The sequence below is a fragment of the Amphimedon queenslandica genome, unplaced genomic scaffold (assembly GCF_000090795.2).
Source record: "Amphimedon queenslandica unplaced genomic scaffold, v1.1 AMPQUscaffold_13415, whole genome shotgun sequence".
NCBI classification, from domain to species: Eukaryota; Metazoa; Porifera; class Demospongiae; order Haplosclerida; family Niphatidae; genus Amphimedon; species Amphimedon queenslandica.
In genome coordinates, this window is record NW_003546349.1 from 88,498 (window position 1) to 95,712 (window position 7,215).

Below are 7,215 nucleotides of genomic sequence, written 5' to 3' on the forward strand. Positions count from 1 at the left end.
CTGCAATGGCTGACTACTGAGGTCATATGTGCCCATGTATACGCATAAAATTTTCAGTGCTGGCAGTAGAGCTATAATTGCCGTTAAGACTGAGTTCCATCAGTTAGGAGCTACAGTTGCTGTAATGCTGTTCAGCATTACAGTGCTAGTTGCCCTGCGGATTTCCAATGGACTAGGAGACACACTCTAGTACCAGCATAGTCGATTGCCTTTATTAAAGGTATGTATCATTTTTAATCAAATTTATAATTATTCTTATACATTATACTTGTAGGTGGGTGGTAGGTGTTGGGATGCCAGCACACGGTGTCACTGATTAGCGATGGTGCCGGCTATCATACAATCACATGATCACTGAAATTGTGCAAGTACAATGCAAAACATCGTTGAGGTTGTTGACTTTATTAATCAAAGCATACATTTCTTATTCAACTAAGTATATTCAAATTAGTGAAATTACATTATTTGACATTGTAAACTTTATTAATCAAAGTATTTTTCAAACTTAGTAAAATTATTATCAATTATTGAATTAAAGTTATCATTAATCACAATGGATAATCAATACTGACGTTGCATTGTAGGCGTTGCATACTGATGCATAGGAGCAATTACATGAGCTGTAGGACCATTTGTTCACTTAAATTCATCATGAACCCTCTCCTTCTAATCAGACCTTCCACTTGATTTCTTCTGCTTCTTTTCTTTTTTTCTCCTTCTTTCTTTGTTCTCGTATAGACGTCATCTCTTTCCTCATTCTTTCTTGTCATTCTTCACTTGTGTGTACTTGTAATTCTAACAAATATTTTTCCTTTCTCCTGTCGCTTCTTCTTTAGTTCATTTTTTTCACGGCCTGGCTCAACTTCTCCTCTAAAGCATATATTTTGTCCTCCTTTCTCATCATCTCATGGAACTTTTTCTTGTTCTTGTAAAACCAATCAGCTGGTACAAAACCTTCCTTGAAAAAGAGCCCTCCTTCTAATAACCAGTATCCTCCTTCAAACAACCAGAACCCTCCTAGTGAGAATCTTTGGCAAAACCCTCCTCGGAAGCAGTGGTTGTCCTAGTCTCTATCTCAGTTTTAAGTTCTATTTCAAAGTTGTCTCTATCTTAGTTTAAGTTCTCCAAACATGAGAATATCGAAGTAACTTTCCAGTCAAGTTTCCAGTACTTACCACCTGACCTGGCTTTAAATAAACTGTACTAATCTTAGATATTCATAGAGTTGAAAATTAATGTTACTATAAATAAAAAGTTCATATTGCGCATTCGTGGTGAATACTGTGCATGCACAGTTCCTTTACACAGAATCATTGTCACTGTGGTTAGGAAGAAAGTTGTCCTTCACTCTCTCGTTAAACTCTCATCTCTTTCCATCAGAATTCTGTCAGCCTTCGTTCATTCAGTCTCAATGGCTTCTCCTGAAAAAAGCCCTGGTTATGATGTCAACGACCTTAAAGTGTCTGATAAACTAGCTACTGTACATGGACAACTGTCACCCTTAAAGAAAAGCAAAAACAGGCAAAATTGCAAATATTTTTAGGGGAGAAGGAATCAATGTTGTAAGATTTGTTTTGTTTGAACCAGGTTTACAACCACCTATTAAAAAACTAAAGGAGGGCAATTCACCAGTTAAAACTAACTAACTAAATTAAAGGCTATTTAACAATATATGTAGCTAATGGGAGTAAATAAATAATTTGTGTCAAGTACATGCATGGTTTTTGGTGCAATAAATGGTTATCAGTTTACACATCATTAACCAAAAAAAAGAAATGCAACAACTAGATATACACATAGTAACCAGTGAGTATTCTTACATGATATATCTTGTGATCTGCACCAATTCTAAAATTACTATTACATTGACTGGGTACTATAGTACATGGTGTTTGGTCCATTACTAAATGTAAAGTACACATTTTTGTTAAGTACAATTTTTGAAGTCATATATGCAAAAGTATGTGAGAATAACACCTACAGCAGTAACTACTCAAGTCAGTTTATCATTGACATATTGAGAGGATATCCAAAAGTAGATAAATGACACCGGCTTTACAATAGAATCATAGCATTTAGCTGCACACTATATTACATAATCACATAAAACTTATGTGAAACAGGAACCAGGGGCTGCTTCCTTTACCCTAACAAGGAAACCGGAGTTCTGAGGATATGACTCACACACTACCTCAGCAATAAATTCAAAACTGAAATTGGATAGAGGGACATATACGCCTTTCTGTTGACTCCAAAAGTTCCATTTTCCGAATCATCATTAAAGCTTGCGTGAATTCAGTGGATAATAATTGTTCAGTGGATCATAATTGTTTCGTGGAACAATCATGGTTATAGTATCCTACCAATTTTAGTTTCGTCAGCAAAAGAATTATTTTCCTTATTCATAATTTCCCAGACCAGTCAAAAGATGAGTTTGTAGAATTAGGCGAGACAATAAAAGAGAACACACAGACAAACCAGACGAGACTAATAAAACCAGACCATGATTCTCCTGCAAGGCTGCAATGTGCTATCTTCATGTTGGCAGGTACTTATGCGCTTGTGCATAACACATAACACTTGGTAGTAAAACTAGACATTTAAAACAGTAGTGCAGAGTAAAAATGGCTTCCATTATTGGAGAGCTTGCAGGATTGCAGCTCCTGTTAACTAGTAACTTGACTTAAGCCAATCCTGTGCATCTTTTTCAGATATTAATTTACAATATTTAATGACATTTGTTATCCTAAATTATAGTGATAAAGCAAGACAATCACTTTTCAACTATGAAAGGCCTGAGAATGTTTACTCGCAATTTCTGCATTTATGCTATGCTTCACTGCCTAATGATTGTTGAATCATTCTTTTCCTTTGATTGCTATTGGTCTCAACATTATTCCAGAAAAACATTGTGAGAAATTAATCTAGCAGTGCTTGGGAAGGAAGGGAAGAGGGGTGTGAAGGTTTTTTTGCAGTGGTGTAGCTAGAATTAAATCAAGAAAGTGCTAGGGCACAGTGGAGGCACTGAATAAAGCAATGCTCATGAAAACTAAATATAGCAAGCTCAGTTGAGTCAGTTCAGTCAGTTGTAACTTGTATCTCTTCATCAGCAATACTAGGCCCTTCCATGAAACATTACCAGTATTACCCACATTACCAGTATTACCAGCATTACCAGTATTACCAGTAATACAAGCATTACTAGTACTACCAGCATTACCAACGTTACCTGTATCACCACCATTACCAGTATTACTACCAGCATTTCCCACATTACCATGCTAAAACCAGCATTACCAACATTACCAACATTACCAGCATTACTAGCATTACCTGCATTACTAGCATTACCTGCATTACTACCAATACTAGCATTACCTGCATTACCTGCAATACTAGCATTACCAACATTACCTGCATTACTAGCATTTCCTGCATTACTAGCATTACCAGCATTACTTGCATTACTAGCATTACCTTCATTACTAGCATTACCAGCACTGATTATCAACATTGCCAATATTAACAGTATCAATAGCTTCCAGTGTTATTTTGAAGCAACTCCAAATACTTCCGCAAACTAAAGATTACTAGATTACTAGATGGGTCTTTTCTGTCTATAATGGCTTGTAGTAGTTATTATAGTTAATTCCTATAATGAATTATTGAACATTGCCATAACAACAATATTCAATCAACACCTACAACGTGGATGCTTCCACAACTACGAGACACCAAAGGTGCGTGGCCTCGCTTCTAAAGCTGCTTGGGATGTGTTATGCTTAGCTAGCCTACGCCAGTATATTTTAAATGATATAGATCAAAAGTGCTGACAGCCTGGACAAAGCACTGAAGTGTGAAAAGTATGGGACTCTAGAATCCCAAAAATTGTAAAATATGTTCATAAATTCCTATTAGTATCTCAAGATTTATCACTTATTTATACACTATATTTATACTTATTGCACTCTCATTTTAAAAACATCATGGGTTTCATAACCACAGCTATTGTTGTGGCCACAATCTATCAAAAACATGCTATGCAAAAAAATTAGAAAGTGTACTTTTGAGGCCAAGGAAATATCATAGCAGCTAGCTTCCTAGCTGCAGTTACACTTGCTCTTGCATGTTTGCTGAACTGGCAAGCTGCAGGGCCAACTCCCAGCTTGGTCCTGCTTGGAGGTGTGGCATTAATGCAGCAAGACCATGTGAGAGGGAAGCTTCAGGTTTTTTTCTCTTCTTCTAAGCGCTATATCATGTTATAATGGCACAAATACTGTTGCCTAGATAGATTGAGTGACTTAAGGTACAACGGGCTGAACGCACAATTTAGTTTTCGGAACATAAATTGTTTCCTTTATACTTTTTCTACAATATATAATTTATTCAATTTTTTCTCAATAGTGAGATGCAATAAACTTTACTAAACTTTTTAAAATGGTTGAAAACTGAGTAAAAAATTCTTGAACATAATGAGAGTAATTTAATTTTTAGTAATATGATTGTTTTTATAATAATATTTTCTATTGACGTATGTTCCATCACTTGGCAAAAGTTCTTCCAGTTTTGCAAAATGGGCTGCAATCTCTCATAGATTTTTGTTCACTTTCAAACATCAGTGCATCACAAAAGCATTTACTGCATACAAACTTGATTGAGTGTCTGCCTTCATTATGCCACAATTGCAAGCTTTAGAGCTTCGTAGAGCCTGCATTCACCAGATGAAACTGCTAAATAAACAATAATCAGGAAATACATACTGGTGGCCATTTTTATTAATGGTTTGACTAATATGACATCATAACTTAACCTCTTCTTGCAATTAATTTTTCCCGCCAGTTTTATAACATACAGAGGTATCCAGAAATGACACAAGATCAAAGATGGCGTATAAAGTATGAAAAGTTATGCAGGAATTTTCTTTAATATTTAAAGTTCAATGATCTATGACTTCTAAACAGTGCATGGTAAAAATTTAAAAATAGCACAAGTTGTACAACTTTTTTTTACTATAAAATGGCAGCAATTAAAAAAATATTAAAATTTTATCCAAAAGTACCTTAAGAGAGTTTAGGATCCTGAGACTAGCCATTGACTAGCGAACTACTGCTACAGCACTTCACTCGGGATGAAATTCGAGTAGCTATAACTCACCAAAAAGGAAGATTTAAAGAGTCCCACACATATTAAATGAATAAATAGTCTTGATCTACTGGGAAAGGATCTCATTTACATCCAGAGTACTACCGCTATTGCTGGGCATTTTCTCGTGAGTTAAAAAGCTTGTACTACCTATAGCTGTTCTTGAAACATCTCGAAGCAGTAAAGCAAGACTTTTCCTAACAGAAGAGAAGCTCTCACAGGTTTAGAGCATGCGATTGTAAAGATATACATTCTCAAAGACAAAAACTAGCACACAGAATGAATAAATGACAGACAGACAAACCGAGTACCTAGTCCTCACCTACGTAAAGCTGATCGAGGCCAATAATTAAAATTTTGAGTAAGTACTCTCTGATTTACATGATTAAAGTAAATATGCTATAATTACACGTGGACAACTTTTAATTTTATTAATTATAATTCAGCCATTTATTATTATTATTATTATTATGAGATTGAGCAAGGAATGATGAAGAGGTACACAGGGAATCACAAAAAGAAACAATTATATAAGTTGTATAAGTTATTATTATTATTATTATTGTTATTTTTTATAGACTGAATTAATGTAAATATAAAAATCGAATTAGTGAATAATAATAATAATAATAATAATGGCCGCTTCCCGCTGTTGCCAATGTAATGGAAAGAACGGCCGTTGCCGTCGTGCTTGTGTTAAGAAGGGCCTCCCTTGCCCTTCCTGCCTCCGGGAAGGAGACAACAATGCTTGCTGTAATCGCGGTTGGGCTTCTTCTAACTGGGCTACTAACCCACGTGGCCCTATCCGGCCTTCTTCCTCTTCGAGCGGCGCTGCTCACTCCAAGGATCCTGGTTCTGATCCTGGCCTTCCTGATCCCACATCGCCCTCGCTGCCTTCTTTAGAAGCTATTTTCGGCCTTCAGGTCCCGCTACTGCACCATATTCCTAAAGGTGCGTGCAACAGCTGGTCTGGGATCTTTTCTGATGCTCTCAACACCATAGTAGCTTGGCCCAGTGATGTGGAAGCCTGGTCTCACCTGCTCATGCTTCCCAAGTGTGTCCTCTTCCTTCCTCCCTACAGTCAGCGCAGACAAGGTCGGGATCTCGCCCCTCATTAAACAGAGGATATCCTTGTGGAAAGAGGGAAAGAGGGGGACTATCTCTCCCTCTGGAACTCGGCTGCTGATCGCTTCCGACAACTTCTTCGTTCTACCTCCTCTTCATCGTCTGGTTCTAGGTCAAACATTCGTCGTGCTCGTCATGCAGTAGAAGTCGGTCGGTTTGGTAAAGTAATTCAAGCCCTCAGCTCTCAAGGTCTGGTCACTCCTTCCATGGAGACTTTCGAGGAGTTGCTGGCTAAACACCCTTAGGTTGCCACTCCCACTCTCCCTCCTCCTCTTTCTCCTCCCTCTTTCCACCCTCCCTCTCCTGCTCCTGCTTCTCTCTCTCCTCCCACCGTCTCCTCCCCGTCTCTCCCCTCCCTTTCTCTCCTCCCTCCCCCTTCTCCCCCAATCTTCTGTCTTCTCTCTCTCCTGCTCCCCCTTCCAATCCTTCTTCTCCTCTCTCCTGCCCCCCTTGTTCTCTTCTCCCCCTCCTTTGGTCTCTCCTATTTCCTCCCCTCCTGTTTTCTCGCCCGCTCTTGTTCTTAAGTCCATCAGGTCATTCCCTATAGACTCTGCCCCTGGTCCGTCCGGCCTCCGTTCTAACCACCTTGAGGAGGCAGTTTGCTACCCATCTCTCTGCAACGCTCAGTCTACCTTGGCCAGCTAAGCTCAGGTCGTCACACTCCTTAGTTCTGGCTCATGTCCCCCTTCAGTTATTCCCCATCTCTGTGGAGCCTCCCTTCTAGCCTGCAGGAAGAAGTCTGGTGGGATCCACCCCATTGCAGTTGAGGAGGTCCTACGTCGTCTGGTTTCAAAGTGCTTTTCTTCTTCTGTTACGTTGCATGCTGCATCAATCCTTTCACCTCATCAGGTAGGAGTGGAAATACCCAATGGGGCTGAAGCTATTGTCAACTCCATCAAGCTTCTCCTTTCGGAGCCATCTGTCCCCTCTGATTCTAAGTTTTGTTTG